We start from the raw sequence: 17,729 nt of genomic DNA, 5'->3' as shown, positions 1-17,729 counted from the left end.
TGGAGTCCACATCTTTCATTTCCTTGTTTTCATGTGTCAGTACCTCCAGCTTCCCGGTTTCTTCCAGTGTATGTTGGGTGCCATGGAGCATGGACCAAGTACACTTTCCTGTCCGTGGCCAGTGTACGTCCACTGGCTTTGTTTAATTCTTTTTTTTCATTATTTTCTTGTAATGCACTCCATAAGAGTCTCTACCCGTCCCTTCTACCCTGCACACATTCTACTGTTCTTTAACTTCTGTAAAAAATAAAAATGTGTAGTAGATGTATAGTTCTTAAATCTCCCACACCCAGGGAAATGTGTTGCATGGCTACACACTTATAAGGTCCAAAAGGCGAAACAAATTGGCTATGCCAATGCTTCTTTAATGATGACATACCTCTGACAATTCCCCCTCTTCCCCTACTTACCCGATGAAAGCACACGATGGGTCAGATTGGATAATCTGTATCACCATCACTGGTGCCACCAGGAGGCGCCAAACACCCGCTACTACACAATATTTTTGGGACCCTTTTTGCAGTCAGACTCATGATGAGTGTGAGTGTTTGGGGCGGGGGCGGTGGTATTTCTATACCAACGCGAGTATGAATATACTAGGATTCAATGGTCCCTGAAAGACGCCACGGCTGAAAATGTAAAACACTGTTAACACATAAGCACAGTGATGAAATGTAGAAGAGATATTGTTATTTTAAAAAAAAACGAGTGATGCGCGCGCGCAAACACCTTTTATTAAAACAACGAGCGCACAGACACCTCTTAGTGCCGTGCCCGCGGGGCGGAGTGTTCATTGGCATCTGCAACTATCGCGTGCGCGTGCCCGATACAGCAAAAACTGATCGTCACGTCTATTGATGGTACAGCTCTAAATCAACTCCAGCCAAACGAACTGTGGACCAGTTTCGGGGCAACAGTTATTGTTTTTCACTGTCTAATACTTTCCATTTTGTTTATTTTGGATAGAGAGAGTGTAATCCCAAGATCCCAGGTCATTATCCTCCTACTGCAAAGGTCAGGATCGATGTCTTTCTAGTTTAAGATGAATTTATTCTAGTGACCGCTTGGGGGCACTGCAGTACAGCAACTTGGCTACAGATTTAAGTATCTGACGTTATTTAATATAGTGTATGATCAACTCATGGGGAAAACTGGCGTTAGCAGTATCGGCGGACGAACCATTGTTTTTCACGCTCATTCACCGGGTGAGAATAAACATACAGGGGTAGATTTACAAGCTCCTTGCAACAGTTTTGCCCCACCATGACGGTGTAAAAAAATTGAGCTAATTTACAATGTGACACAGCCCTGCGTCACATTTATTCCTGCGTCAGGTATAATGTATGCAGGTAGGTGTTCCCAAGCAAGAAAGCCTTGTAAAAGTGACGCAGTGAAATCTATAAGATTACACTGCGTCATTTCTAGGAAGCCACTCCGTCAAAACATAACGCTTGCTATGAGCAGGCGTAAGGAGTGACTCAGTGTAGTGGCAATAGGCCTCAAAATGCATTGCTGGAGTTGTGTCGTGCTTGCGATACGACTCCAGCAATGAGTGACTTTTGCCCCAACAGATGCATCAGAATTTCTGAAGCATCTGTCAATCCTTGCGCCATGGTGCGCCGTATTGTAAATACGGAGCATCCATGGTGACGTAAGGATTTCTCAGGGTGGCGCATGGAAAATGATGCATCTCTACATACGTTTCACTTCTTTTTTAATATGCCCCACAGTCTTCATGGAGAAAACATGGTAATAAACGTTTTCAGAAAGTGAGAAACCATTCTAATATCTAGCAGGTTGAGCAAAACACGAGGAAAATCTGTACGTCCCATTTTTATTGGTAACGTTCACAATAAGTATTGCTATAAAAAAGCGCAGTTGAATTGTCTTATTTTTATACTGAAATACTTTTTACACCCTTAACTTAGTATCCCCTATTGCGTGGAAATGTATTATGAATTTAGTAATTTGGGGCCAAAATCATCCCTAACATATTCCCAACTTCATTATTTAATGATAAAAGTACGAGATTTAAACTTGCCGAATAATGAGCCTCACAAAATAAATGCTCATTGCAATTGTTTTCACTAGGAAGCTTCCAGGTGGTGGCCTTCAGACAATCCCATGATTGTGCACACAAAAGTGACAGCGCGTGGTAGCTGTGAGGACCATTGGAGGGTTCCTCTGCAGGGCATTGCAAGCGGAGCCCCACCATAAATGTCTTTGGGGGGCCCTCTGCAGGGCATGGCAAGCGGAGCCCCACCGTGAGTACCGCTGCAGGGCATGGCAAGCAGAGCCCCACCGTGAGTGCCTCTGCAGGGCATTGCAAGGGGGGCCCCACCGTGAGTGCAGCTGCAGGGCATTGCAAGCGGAGCCCCACCATAAATGCCTTTGGGGGGGCCCTCTGCAGGGCATGGCAAGCGGAGCCCCACCGTGAGTACCGCTGCAGGGCATGGCAAGCAGAGCCCCACCGTGAGTGCCGCTGCAGGGCATTGCAAGCGGAGCCCCACCGTGAGTGCAGCTGCAGGGCATTGCAAGCGGAGCCCCACCGTGAGTGCAGCTGCAGGGCATTGCAAGCGGAGCCCCACCGTGAGTGCAGCTGCAGGGCATTGCAAGCGGAGCCCCACCGTGAGTGCCGCTGCAGGGCATTGCAAGCGGAGCCCCGCCGTGAGTGCCGCTGCAGGGCATTGCAAGCGGAGCCCCACTGTGAGTGCAGCTGCAGGGCATTGCAAGCGGAGCCCCACCGTGAGTGCGGCTGCAGGGCATGGCAAGCGAAGCCCCACCGTGAGTGGTGCTGCAGGGCATTGCAGGCGGAGCCCCACCGTGAGTGCCGCTGCAGGGCATTGCAGGCGGAGCCCCACCGTGAGTGCCGCTGAAGGGCATGGCAAGCAGAGCCCCACCATGAGTGCTGCTGCAGGGCATTGCAGGCGGAGCCCCACCGTGAGTGCCTCTGCAGGGCATTGCAAGCAGAGCCCCACCATAAAATGCCTTTGGGGGGGCCCTCTGCAGGGCATGGCAAGCGGAGCCCCACCGTGAGTACCGCTGCAGGGCATGGCAAGCAGAGCCCCACCGTGAGTGCCTCTGCAGGGCATTGCAAGGGGGGCCCCACCGTGAGTGCCGCTGCAGGGCATTGCAAGCGGAGCCCCACCGTGAGTGCTGCTGCAGGGCATTGCAGGCGGAGCCCCACCGTGAGTGCCGCTGCAGGACATGGCAAACAGAGCCCCACCATGAGAGCTGCTGCAGGGCATTGCAGGCGGAGCCCCACCGTGAGTGCGGCTGCAGGGCATGGCAAGCGAAGCCCCACCGTGAGTGCTGCTGCAGGGCATTGCAGGCGGAGCCCCACCGTGAGTGCCGCTGCAGGGCATTGCAGGCGGAGCCCCACCGTGAGTGCCGCTGAAGGGCATGGCAAGCAGAGCCCCACCATGAGTGCTGCTGCAGGGCATTGCAGGCGGAGCCCCACCGTGAGTGCCTCTGCAGGGCATTGCAAGCAGAGCCCCACCATAAAATGCCTTTGGGGGGGCCCTCTGCAGGGCATGGCAAGCGGAGCCCCACCGTGAGTACCGCTGCAGGGCATGGCAAGCAGAGCCCCACCGTGAGTGCCTCTGCAGGGCATTGCAAGGGGGGCCCCACCGTGAGTGCCGCTGCAGGGCATTGCAAGCGGAGCCCCACCGTGAGTGCTGCTGCAGGGCATTGCAGGCGGAGCCCCACCGTGAGTGCCGCTGCAGGACATGGCAAACAGAGCCCCACCATGAGAGCTGCTGCAGGGCATTGCAGGCGGAGCCCCACCGTGAGTGCCGCTGCAGGGCATTGCAAGCGGAGCCTCACCATGAGTGCCGCTGCAGGGCATTGCAAGCGGAGCCCAACCATGAGTGCCTCTGCAGGGCATGGCAAGTGGAGCCCCACCGTGAGTGCCGCTGCAGGGCATGGCAAGCAGAGCCACCACCGTGAGTGCCGCTGCAGGGCATTGCAAGCGGAGCCCAACCATGAGTACCTCTGCAGGGCATGGCAAGTGGAGCCCCACCGTGAGTCCCGCTGCAGGGCATGGCAAGCAGAGCCCCACCATGAGTGCTGCTGCAGGGCATGGCAAGCAGAGCCACCACCGTGAGTGCCGCTGCAGGGCATTGCAAGCAGAGCCCAACCATGAGTACCTCTGCAGGGCATGGCAAGTGGAGCCCCACCGTGAGTCCCGCTGCAGGGCATGGCAAGCAGAGCCCCACCATGAGTGCTGCTGCAGGGCATTGCAGGCGGAGCCCCACCGTGAGTGCCTCTGCAGGGCATTGCAAGCAGAGCCCCACCATAAAATGCCTTTGGGTGGGCCCTCTGCAGGGCATGGCAAGCGGAGCCCCACCGTGAGTACCGCTGCAGGGCATGGCAAGCAGAGTCCCACCGTGAGTGCCTCTGCAGGGCATTGCAAGGGGGGCCCCACCGTGAGTGCCGCTGCAGGGCATTGCAAGCGGAGTCACACTGTGAGTGCCGCTGCAGGGCATGGCAAGCAGAGCCCCACCGTGAGTGCCTCTGCAGGGCATTGCAAGGGGGGCCCCACCGTGAGTGCCGCTGCAGGGCATTGCAAGCGGAGCCCCACCGTGAGTGCTGCTGCAGGGCATTGCAGGCGGAGCCCCACCGTGAGTGCCGCTGCAGGGCATGGCAAACAGAGCCCCACCATGAGAGCTGCTGCAGGGCATTGCAGGCGGAGCCCCACCGCGAGTGCCGCTGCAGGGCATTGCAAGCGGAGCCTCACCATGAGTGCCGCTGCAGGGCATTGCAAGCGGAGCCCAACCATGAGTGCCTCTGCAGGGCATGGCAAGTGGAGCCCCACCGTGAGTGCCGCTGCAGGGCATGGCAAGCAGAGCCACCACCGTGAGTGCCGCTGCAGGGCATTGCAAGCGGAGCCCAACCATGAGTACCTCTGCAGGGCATGGCAAGTGGAGCCCCACCGTGAGTACCTCTGCAGGGCATGGCAAGCAGAGCCACACCATGAGTGCTGCTGCAGGGCATGGCAAATGGAGCCCCACCATGAGTGCTGCTGCAGGGCATTGCAGGCGGAACCCCACTGTGAGTGCCGCTGCAAGAAATGGCAAGCGGAGCCCCACCGTGAGTGCCTCTGCAGGGCATGGCAAGAGGAGCCCCACCGTGAGTGCCACTGCAGGGCATGGCAAGCGGAGCCCCACCGTGAGTGCCGCTGCAGGGCATTGCAAGCGGAGCCCCACCGTGAGTGCCGCTGCAAGAAATGGCAAGCAGAGCCCCACAGTGAGTGCCTCTGCAGGGTGCCTCTGCAGAGCATGGCAAGCGGAGCCCCACCGTGATTGCCGCTGCAGGGCATGGCAAGTGGAGCCCCACCGTGAGTGCCGCTGCAGGGCATGGCAAGCGGAGCCCCACCGTGAGTGCCGCTGCAGGGCCTTACAAGTGGAGCCACACTGTGAGGGCCACTGGAGGGCCCCTCTGCAGAGCATTGGAAGAGGAGCCCCACTGTGAGGGCCACTGGAGGGCACCTCTGCAGAGCATTGGAAGAGAAGCCCCACTGTGAGTGCCTCTGGGAGGCCCCTCTGCAGAGCATTGGAAGAGGAGCCCCACTGTGAGGGCCACTGGAGGGCCCCTCTGCAGAGCATTGGAAGAGAAGCCCCACTGTGAGGGCCACTGGAGGGCCCCTCTGCAGAGCATTGGAAGAGAAGCCCCACTGTGAGGGCCTCTGGGGGGCCCCTCTGCAGAGCATTGGAAGAGGAGCCCCACTGTGAGGGCCACTGGAGGGCCCCTCTGCAGAGCATTGGAAGAGAAGCCCCACTGTGAGGACCACTGGAGGGCCCCTCTGCAGAGCATTGGAAGAGAAGCCCCACTGTGAGGGCCACTGGAGGGCCCCTCTGCAGAGCATTGGAAGAGGAGCCCCACTGTGAGGGCCACTGGAGGGCCCCTCTGCAGAGCATTGGAAGAGAAGCCCCACTGTGGGGGCCACAGGAGGGCCCCTCTGCAGAGCATTGGAAGAGAAGCCCCACTGTGAGGACCACTGGAGGGCCCCTCTGCAGAGCATTGGAAGAGAAGCCCCACTGTGAGGGCCACTGGAGGGCCCCTCTGCAGAGCATTGGAAGAGAAGCCCCACTGTGAGTGCCTCTGGGGGGCCCCTCTGCAGAGCATTGGAAGAGAAGCCCCACTGTGAGGGCCACTGGAGGGCCCCTCTGCAGAGCATTGGAAGAGAAGCCCCACTGTGGGGGCCACAGGAGGGCCCCTCTGCAGAGCATTGGAAGAGAAGCCCCACTGTGAGGACCACTGGAGGGCCCCTCTGCAGAGCATTGGAAGAGAAGCCCCACTGTGAGGGCCACTGGAGGGCCCCTCTGCAGAGCATTGGAAGAGAAGCCCCACTGTGAGTGCCTCTGGGGGGCCCCTCTGCAGAGCATTGGAAGAGAAGCCCCACTGTGAGGGCCACTGGAGGGCCCCTCTGCAGAGCATTGGAAGAGAAGCCCCACTGTGAGGGCCACTGGAGGGCCCCTCTGCAGAGCATTGGAAGAGGAGCCCCACTGTGAGGGCCACTGGAGGGCCCCTCTGCAGAGCATTGGAAGAGAAGCCCCACTGTGAGTGCCTCTGGGGGGCCCCTCTGCAGAGCATTGGAAGAGGAGCCCCACTGTGAGGGCCACTGGAGGGCCCCTCTGCAGAGCATTGGAAGAGAAGCCCCACTGTGAGGGCCACTGGAGGGCCCCTCTGCAGAGCATTGAAAGAGAAGCCCCACTGTGAGTGCCTCTGGGGGGCCCCTCTGCAGAGCATTGGAAGAGAAGCCCCACTGTGAGTGCCGCTGCAGGGCCTTTACAAGCCGAGCCCCACCGTGAGGGCCAATGGAGGGCCCCTCTGCAGAGCCCCGCTGTGAGTGCCTCTGGGGGGGCCCTCTGCAAGTCATTCCAGTCAAATCACAGCATTGAGTGAGTATTTCTGCAGAACATCTATGAGGGCCTGTCAGCCTCAGCCCAACATCATTCACTTTCAAATATACAAAATCCACAATGTTTACTCTCCATCCTCCTGCAACACGTCACCATTTGCGTGAAGTAGCGTGTACTCCTCCGGGAAGTCTGAAAATAGCAGTTCCTTCCTCCCATCATATATGAAGGTTGTACATTGATGGCACGTTATGCCGGGACATGCGCAGTGCAACTGATTGTTCGTCAGAGAAATCTTAAATAAGGTGAAATAGAAATGAGTATTTTAAACGTTGCGTTGGCAAGCATTAAAGAAAGTACGTCGGCAATGCAGAGAGAAATTGACGTGACGTACGCATCAAGAGTGTGCGCGGTCAACATATCTAGCACAGGCCCCGTCCGTACACCCCCGGCATGCACCGCGAGCGGCCTCCTTGCTGTCACGCGCGCTGCAGTCTTGGAAACGTTCTCTAATGTACGGACGGATGTACAGTGAATGCGTCTGGCGTTCATCCTCTCTCGGGGTACGTCCAGTCCATTTACCTGGGCGTACCTTGCCGGAATGTTTAGGCCTCTGGCTCTGGAGGCTGCAGACATAGGCTTGGTCAGCAGTTTCTAACTTGCAGCAAGGCCTCATGAGAGCTGTGTGCACTTATGCCTTGCCATGTCTCAATGTATACAGACAGTGATGGACAGATCTAGAGTGTTTTGTTGCTCTCTACCCAAATATCGGGCACTATGTAAATCAAAGGTTTACTGCTCATCAGGAGAGACTTCGAGATTTTGGAAAGTTTCCGTAGGCATGGTTGGAATTTATTTATGACAGAGTAGCGATGCTTAAAAAATAACCTGTAAATGTATTCACACACACGTCCTACCGGAAGTTCATGCACGGTCCCACACACGAGCAGCCCTCCCCGGCGCCATGCAGGCAAAAGTGTGAGCAGTATGGAGAATGCTTTTATGAAAACCCACAAGCAAACCGTCGTGGGTGTTAACTCCCTATGTCCTGCATTGTCCTGGCCTTTCCTTGACATTTTGTGTATCCCCACTGTGCCAAGCATGCACGAGTTACAGCTAGGGCCACCGGAATTATGTGGCAGGAAAGGGCCTAATTATGTTGCAGGGTTGAGTAAATTATGCAGCAAGAAAAGAAAAATTATGCTGCATAATGTGGCACGTTTCATAATCATATTACTTAATTATTTCATCATTTTTAAACTTGGTAATGATAACACTGTATGGACATTGGTTGCACCTCATTAGCAGCAGTTTATCACACAAACATTTAGCAACAGAAAGGTAATCAGTCCAGCTTTACAAAGGTCCTTCCATTGTGTAGCAACACATGTTGCTGCATTTTTATTAACTTTTGAACTGTTTGAGCTAGAAACGAATTTTTTTATCTGCAGATTATGCAGCTGATGATGGATTATGAGGCAAATGCAGAAAATCGATAGCTTTGTGAATCTGATCTAAGGACAGGACGTCTGACTCCTGCATCTGATGACAAATGAGTGCCAGGCATCCTACAATTTCATGAGTAAGATATGCTAGCTCATGGGGTCCGGATTCACAAAACTTTTTTTTTGCAAATTCAAATGTATTCTCGGAAATTCACAAGGTCGTCACATCAGAATCTAGACTGAGGCACAACTCTTCACACAAAAATAATGCTTTGTGATTCAGACCTTAAAGCACAGGAGTGCATCACACCCAGTGCTTTAAATGGGCCGGTACTCGCCGGTACTAAGTACCAGCACTTCTCATTTTTACCGCTCTATGTACCGGCACTTCTTTACTGCCAAGGAAAGTACTGGTGCTCATCAAAGGAAGGCTAATTGTTGCTTTGGTTCACGCGCACAAACGAGGCTGTCTGACAGCCAAAGTGTCTCTAGCCCAAGCTGAGCCCCCTCTAAACAATTCAGCAGGGCTCATCTGCATATTGTCCGGTGTTCACCACCACGCTGTGTTTGACAGAGCAGGGTCCATTCATGCCCTATGCTGTCAATCACTTTCACACCATGGTGTGCATTTGTGCACACCCTCGAATCCAGGCATCCCGCTGACAGCAGCAATAGCAGCAATTAAGAAAGCCACGGGAGATAAGGCATGTAAAATGGCCTTTATCCCACCTGAGTCTTTTGTCTGAGTGTCTGTATGCTTGTGTCTGGGTGTTTGCCTGCTTGTGTGCCAATGTTTGTGGTGTGTGTGAGTGAAAAGTGAGTGAAAGAGGGAGAGAATCCAGACACCAGGGAGGTATTTTAAAGGACATTCTTGGAAAGTTTTGTGTGAGCATTGCTGCTTGTTCGTGTGAGTGCGCGCTTAAGATTATATAAGTATTCGCCCAAATAGTAGAAGTGTCTTATATGTCTTGTCCTTAGCCCCGCCCATTTGCTTCACTCATAGCTTATTTTAACACCATCAATGCTGATGGTATTCCCCTCCTAGGCTGACTTTGAATTATTCCCATTGTTCATGACGAGCTCAGCTCGTCATGAGTGTACAAGAGGTGTACCTCATGACGAGCTGAGCTCGTCATGTGCATCGAAGGTGTTAAGAGTACCTGCACTTATTTTTTCCCATTTAAAGCACTGATCGCACCTATATCAGGAGTAAGGCACAGTAAACGTTTTGTGAATTGGGCCCACTGAGGCAAAACAGAGGAACAGTAGCTATTTGGTTCGATGAAGGCTGAGAGATTTTTTTACCCCCAGGTTGTTCTTTTCAGACTCAATCCAGTGAGTTTAGCTTAAAAGGAAGGTGCATCTGGTGGTTTTTAGGTGTTGTGCTTGATCATCTTTAAAGGTGTCAGGTGCTCACTTCACAAAGTATACATTACAGTGGTGGTAGTTGGCAACCACTTTCTGAAGAGAAAGATTGAGGATTGACTTGGCAGGGAGCTTGCGCAAGCCTTGCATTCTTTTGGACAGAGTGGGCAGTGCTGGGCACTGTTCGTGTGGGATCGTTTAGCTAGAACAGAAATTCAGAGTCTGCCTTTTAATCTAGCCAATAGCAACACAAAAGGATGATGGATGGATTGCTGAACATTGTCAAACATTAACCCACAATCACATATCTGAGTTAAATCCATAGTTGTTTTGCTCACCATTTCACTCCAGTTTGGACCCAGCCATATGCAAATCAGTCTTGACCCTGCGTCCAATGGGAACAGTCCAGCCCGAACTGCCAGGCCAGATCCTTCCTGGACTAGAAAACAAGCATCCTGGGACCGGTTTTGGGGTTTCACCCCTCATCAGCCATGCTAGATTGATTCCAGTGGCATAGCGAGCACATGACCCACGTCTAGGCAACCCTCCCCACTTAGGGTGACTGTAGCAACACAGACAGATGATGGATGGAAAGCTGAACATGTTGCATTTTATTAGAGCCAAACACACACTGACTTATATCAAATTGCATTGGTATTTTGCACATGTGGCTGAAGAAGTAAGGTTTTGTGAACCTGTCCTTGAACCTCCACAGTAGAAATCGTACAATTATTTTAATCTACAGACGGAATAGAAATGTACTTTCCATGACAATCTCCACACACCTTAAAACAGTTTTGCTGGCCTTTTGCAATAATTCGAGTTTGCCACTAGATAGTAATTTACAACTAATGTCCTGCTTTGCTTTTGGAAGTACCACCCACCCCAACACTGATATAAACATCTACAAGGAGCCCGTAGTGATTTAGTGGACAATTGGTAGTATGCACAAAGTTGGGACATTGGAAGTTGGTTCTTCAGTAGCTAAAATTGGGTACATCTGGGCCCTAAGTGTCCGCTGTTTCTTAACTGTTGGTTAGTGTTCCAGTGCTTACTGGTAGCTATTTCCCACTCCATAGATGCCACTTAGCGGAACATGCCAGTGTAATGCAGTTGTGATGCTTAGTGGGTGAGGCTGAGGTAACTAGTGGTGCGGTGTAAATGCCACGCCTGTCCTTTCTTTTGCTCTTGAGGTTCTTGGTGGTGTGCAGCTGTGTAAAGACACACTGCCCGACTGCAGCAGTTTATCTAATAGTAAGAATTTGAATTTAAAAGGGATTTAGAAAGTGCGTCTTGGCGCTAGCGCAGAATCTGGACTGAGGAAGTCTCTTTGGTGTTCAGCCGATTTCTTATTTTCTTTCCAAACATGGATTAGCGGTGCTCTCTATGAATATGGAATGGGTGTTATAGGAGTAGAAAGATCTCTGTCTATTTCTCCACTAACCCATTTTAGTTTGACCCCCAACTTTATTTCCTCCCACAGTCAAAACAAATGCTTGTCAATTTACCTCCCAAACAGATATCCTGTTTGTTCGAATGCTGTTGGTCTGGCTTGAAGTTAAAGTTGGTCGTGTAATCTGTGCGTAGCAGCGGACCCCTGGGGGCAGATTTACAAGCCCCCTGCGCCATTTTTGCGTCACTTTTAACATGGGAAAAGTGAAGCAAAAGTGGCGCAAGGGGCTTGTAAATCTGCCCCCTGTTGTGTGATGTACAGCCCCTGTGCACGCGCGGAAAGGAACAACACTGAAGGAAGCCTCGTTGCTCATTAGAAGTTCCTTCTCTGCCCTCTATGACTCACACCAGCTGCACCAATGAATGCACCCCAGGGGACTTCAGACATTGTTGAAACATCTTGTATGGACTTCTTTTTAAACATACACTGATGCTATGTACAGGCCTCTATACTATAGTTGTATAGCAGAAATGATAATGCAAAGCCCATCAAGCTGAAACGGACCAACAGAGACCAAAAGGGTTTTGCTGTGTCGATTGCCTCCACCATAGCTCATTGAGGGAAACTGAAGGCACATTCGGGACAGCCTAGCATTCGAGGGGGGTCTCTCTGCACAGCTCATGGCGCCTCGCTTTTCATGTAGACTTGAGGAGGCGCAGTCCTGGTTCTTTGCCAGTGTACAGAACACGATGTGATGCGTGCCACTTTAAGAAAGCATCTGTGCCAAGCTCCCTGGTTACTGCTTCAGCGAGGGCAGCGGGGCGCGCGTACTTGAACTCTCGCTGGTTCGTATCATTGGAAAGAATGGGGCAGACGGTGAAGCTGGTATTCACAGCAACTCAAAATGTGCCACCGTCCTGTAGGCCCAACGAGCATCCTGCCCATATTGTGGAACCCTTCTCCAGACGAATCAAGCTGCAGGATTAGTGTTGCGCAAAACCAATAAATGGCACTGTTTGTGAATTTCTCATTTATTTCCTGAATAATTTAGTGGTGGGTTGGATTGACACGAGCCCAGGGTGGGAGCCTTCATAGAGAACCAGCCCCTGTTAGCCCCTTGCACCGTTCTGCTGAAGAGGTGTGTAGAGCGCAGCATTGCATTAGTAGCGGTGTCGGAGTTCGGGCATTGAGGACTCTGTCACAGTCTGGTTTCTGATTGACGTGGCTCGTCAGTACTGTGCTGCTTTTGGGGGTGAGTCTGCTGGTGGGCGCTTGTTTTGATAGAGCGCTCACTCACGTTTGGACTGGTTATCAGGAGAGGAAAAGAGCTGCTCTCCTCCTGGCAGCATGGGGGTGGCTGCAGCCAGTGATGCAGGGGCATTAGTGCAGGGCTTAGGGGTTTCTGGTCCCACTACACCCCTTGTATGGTTGTCCTTTACTGCCAGATAGGGGGCAGGGGCCTATGGAGCCTCGATGGCAACCTGCCATGTAAACAAGGTCCAGATCATCCTCATGCCCTCCATGGAATGCTAAGATGGACTCTGAATGCATAGAAAGCTGCCATTGACCACTGGTGTCTGTCTGCATTGCATGTTTAATGGCAGCAACATGAAGCAGACTGAGCTAGTGGGCATGATCATGTGTATGTGCTGGGCGAGATAAAAGGGGCACATGCTTTGGGCATTAAGGGCTCTCAATTGCCCTTCATCTTATTGGGCACCATCACCTTTAATTGGGGTCTATGATGGTAGGTGGGCAATTAACAGCTGTTAAAGCACTGTTCAGAAGGCATTAACTAACCACTGTTGACACCCTGAGCAATAATGCTTAGTTATAAACCCACAGTAGGTTGCGTCCGATGTTATTGGAGAACCTATAGATCAGGTAGGGGGAAACATGCATTTTAAATTGCAATTGGCCAACGGGTGTCACACTTGCAAGGTTAATAGTCTGGAAACAGCAAGAAATGTGAAATACAGTACACATGCGGGGCATTGGTTAGCGAGCATTCGCCTGTCGGAAGTGGGCTTCCTGTATTTACGTAAACATGCACATATCGTACATCATTTTATTTCACAATGATGAAACTGAATTTAAGATTTTTAGATTGTGAAGGCAGGGCCCCCCCATGTTCTGAAAAAGCACAGTGTGGTACTATAATGCTCCATTTAGAAATGCCAGCGATAACACCCTTAGTTTGCATATTGGAATACTCCAGAGTAATGCCATTTTGGGTTTCTTACACTTTTCTGAACAAAATATGGTATAAACCTTGTTTTCTATCTCTTACAGGTGCACGCTGGTAAACACGTTTTACCATTCAACCTGTCTCCACATTCATTGCTAATTCTGTACAATATCTCACCGATGTTCTAATAGAGGCATGAGTGAGAAACTGTGTATTCGTTTTCGTGACAAAAGACCAACAAAGTTTATGGAAATGAATCACGGACAAAATTGTTAGATAAGGGTCGCTGCCCAATGTATATAATGTTTTATTGATAAATGTGTCTGTTCAGTGGTAATCCAAAATAAAAATGTGTGACTCTCATAACTCATAAGAGTAATATCTTCCCATTTGTAATACACTTAAAATATGAACATTCATTCAGAAAAAAAATCTAACAGTTTGATAGCTGTAAGAATTAGAAATATGAAACATGACGTTCCATTAAAGCTGTATGTATGTGGTGTTTCTATAGCGTGAATCTAGCCACAAGGCGGCGTAGCACTGTACAGGGTCAAAGACAAGCGTGAAGTCAATGACTATAGGAGAGGAAGCTGGGTTGTGGATGGTTAATGCATCCATTGTTGTTGAAACACATTAATGCTTGCTTTTCCTTTTGGAAGAGGATGCTGGCAAACAAAGCCTCTAAAAGAACCTCTCAGCGGGCTGAGTCCTGAATGTGAGAGCCAGTGCTTGAAATGGAAATATGGAAGTCCAGATCCCCGCTCTCCTAGAGTGCATTTTCGCAACTGAGGAGTGCCAATACTGTCCCCTTAAAACAATTGCACCTGATATCTTCCCATTGAAAGTACTGGTGAGAGATTGTTGTGCACATTTTAAATTAATGTTCCATCCTTAACCTTAAACACCCTTCAGAACATGGCAAAACCTCCAGTAATGGTGATTTCCTAATTTGAAGCCTACATACACCGCTCTTCAAGTAGCACTTTACTCCTGAGTAATAACTTCCAATAGAGTAACTCGTTTATAGGCCCAGATTTACAAAGGTCTCCCACAACACAGTGCAGCACCCAAAGGTACTGTGCTGCATTGCGTAACAGGAGACAGCACCATCTCTACAGAGATGTGGCACTTTTCTCCCTTCTCCCTAGCAGCAGAGCAGACATTTTCTGCCGAGCCCCACACACACACTCCACTAAATTATCTGTAAGGGCCAATTGCTAAATCGGACGATGTGGAGCGTCTGCCGCTGGGGCTGCTAATACTTCCAGCGGCTCCTCTGCTGTGAAATTGGCAATATCCACCCCTGGCGATAACACCTCAAGATGGCACCCGAGGTGAAACGGAGGTAGAAGTGGGGGGCCACAGTGAAACGGACGTTATGAGGTAACAATGTGGGATCGAGACATCAGGAGCGGGCCCCCTGCTGCCCTTTCATCTTCCCCGGTGGGCGCTCAAAGCTGGTGCAGCCCGTGATCGCCGTATCTGTAGCCTCCATCCGCCTGTGTGGCCCGACCGCAGTGTGTGGATGGGGGCCCGTGGCCACAGCGGACTGGCGGGACAGGTTCCACGACCAGGAGAAGATTTTAATTACAGCGCTCACCTCCTACATATGACGAAGCCGCTAACGCCCCCCTGGGAAAGCCAGGATAGACATCAGCTTTTTGTCGAGCATGAAAGCTGGATGGAGACCTGGGGATTTGTTTTAACACCCCTCCAGCTAATGACACAGGTGGACTGTGGTACCCAGTACAGGAGCGTGGGAGCATTTAGACCAGGGATCATGTGTGTGCAGCAGTGGTGAAAGGAGGTGCAAATACTGAAGATGCTCCTCTATTTGACTGTCTGGCTCCTTTATCCCTCTTGTTCTTCCTCCATTGGGGCGGCTCCCTGGTTTCCTTCAGCCTTGGCCCTCGTAACTTTTGGACTGGAACTCGTGTGTGCCTGCCATTTTGGGACCCTCGCCTGTTGTCGCTCTTGCCCTGGGTGCATCTTGCCATCGATGCCCACAACCCAGGTCCACCATTTTGTTGATTCTTGTCCTTTCCTTTGGTCCCTTGGATTCCATCCTACTGACCTTCAGACATATCACTTACGCTGGACTGCCTTATCTCTTTCTCCCCCTCAGGTCCCCCTCTCTCCTCTCACCAACTCTTCTCCCCCACATACCGCTCTCTACACCTTTTTATTTACATTTTTTTTCAATGTATTTCTCTTTTCCCTCAGTACTTACGTGATATATACTTGTCCAAGCCGAATCGCTGGTAAAATTGAATCATTTGTACTCACTATCATTCCTATGTGATTCTTAGAGTTTATCCATTTGTATCTCTTCCTTGAGTGACTTTACAACTTGTACATTTGCAATTTTTTTCTATTTGTATCTCTTCCCTGTGTGACTTTACAACTTGTACATTTGCAATGTTTTTCCTGTTTGTATCTTTTATGTTACTCATGTAATCCTAAATCCTTAAGTATCGCAACTGGCTCTTTTGTAAAGCACTTTAACACGTTTGGGTAATGTTCGCGCTATAGAAAATTGCATTAAATAAAATAAAAATAAATAAAATAAAATAAATAAACTACAAATTATTGGTATGTACATGTTGCCTGAGAAACTATCTTTCACACTCCCGTAGCTTCATGTGGAAGATGCTGATCTATGCCACTGCATCAATTCTGGAGCACACTCTCTAGGCCTTGGGCAGGACCTCAAAACTCAACATTAACACAAGACTGCAGCCAACACCTTTCCCCGTCCATTTACTCAGAAAATTGGTAACCACTCAGTCAACTAGTTGGAGAGTGGCCTTTGCCATCAGCATGATGTGGGAAAGTGCTATAAAAATTGCTCCTAGGTGGACTCTGTTAAGTGATATGCCAGTGCTTTAACATGCCTCCATCCGATGGGCCTCCTCTTGCTCCTGGGTGGACTCTATGTGGTTGTTTATCGTGGTAGAACAGTGGCTCCAGAGCTGCTATGATTGATGGGGAGTGACCCACTGGTCCATGATTAAGGCATTCCATTGCAGCTGGGTGCACTCTTTATAGTGATTCACTGGTGGATTAACAGAGCCTCCAGAGTTTGATGGGTTTTATTTGCTCCTGAGTTGACTCCATATTGTTGTTTACATGAGGTATAAGAGTGCCTTCCTGAGGTTGGGCTGCTATCTCTCTTAGAGGACTCAATTAAGTGATCCACTTGTGCATTAACAGTGCCACCAGAGGTTTGCTGCTATCACTCTTGGGAGGACTCAATAAAGTGATCCATTAGTGCATTAACAGTGCCTCCAGAGGCTTGGCTGCTATAACTCTTTGGCAAACTCAATAAAGTGATCAATTGGTGCATTAATGGTGCCTCCAGAGGTTCAGCTGCTATGACTCTTTGGCAGACCTGATAAAGTGATCTATTGGTGCATTAACAGTGCGTCCAGAGGTTTGGCTGCTATGACTCTTTGGCAGACTCAATAAAGTGATCCATTGGTGCATTAACACTGCCTCCAGAAGTTCAGCTGCTATGACTCTTTGGAAGATTCAATAAAGTGATCAATTGGTGCATTAACGGTGCCTTCAGAGGTTTGACTGCTATGACTCTTGGTAACTCAATAAATTGATCCATTGGTGCATTAACGGTGCCTCCAGAAGTTCAGTTGCTATGACTCTTTGGCAGACTCAATAAAGTGATTAATTGATGCATTAACGGTGCCTCCAGAGGTCTGACTGCTATGACTCTTGAGGACTCAATAAAGTGATCCATTGGTGCATTAATGTTGCCTGTCAGGTGTCTTTTCAGTACACCTAAGGTGTCCATGTACTTACCACACCTAGTGTTGTAACACATATGCATAGTGGGTTTGTCCACATTGTTTAAGTCTAGCCTTGCATTGGGGATCAGGACGCACCCCCTTTCCTTCCCTTGCTCTCTCCTTGTTTCTCCATTAATGGTGCCTCCAGAGGTTCAGCTGCTATGACTCTTTTGAATACCCAATATAGTGATCCCTTGGTGCATTTACAGTGCCTCCAGATAAGGGCTTCCTATTGCTCTTTGGTGGACTCCATATAGTGATTCACTGTAGTTTAACATCGCCTCCAGGGATGGTCTTGTCTCTGGGCTACAAACTGCCTGTCAGCAGGAAGTCAACACAGACTCAAAACTGCTGCCAGAGCCTATGCACACGCAGGAGCAGGAGGGCCCTGAAGAGTGCAGACGGGAGGCTGGCAAGATGGTGGGTGTGAGACTCCGAAGGCGAGTGAAGTAGAGGGAGGCAGGCGGGTGGGTGTGAGACTCAGAAGGCGAGTGAAGTAGAGGGAGGCAGGCGGGTGGGTGTGAGCCTCCGAAGGTGATTGAAGTAGAGGGAGGCAGGCAGAAGGGTGGGTGTGAGATTCAGAAGGCGAGTGAAGTAGAGGGAAGCAGGTAGGATGGTGGGTGTGAGACTCCAAAGGCGAATGAAGAGGGAGGCTGGCAGGAGAGTGGGTGT

The sequence above is a fragment of the Lissotriton vulgaris genome, chromosome 3_1, assembly GCF_964263255.1.
Source record: "Lissotriton vulgaris chromosome 3_1, aLisVul1.2, whole genome shotgun sequence".
Lineage (NCBI taxonomy): Eukaryota > Metazoa > Chordata > Amphibia > Caudata > Salamandridae > Lissotriton > Lissotriton vulgaris.
This window is presented reverse-complemented; position numbering follows the sequence as displayed.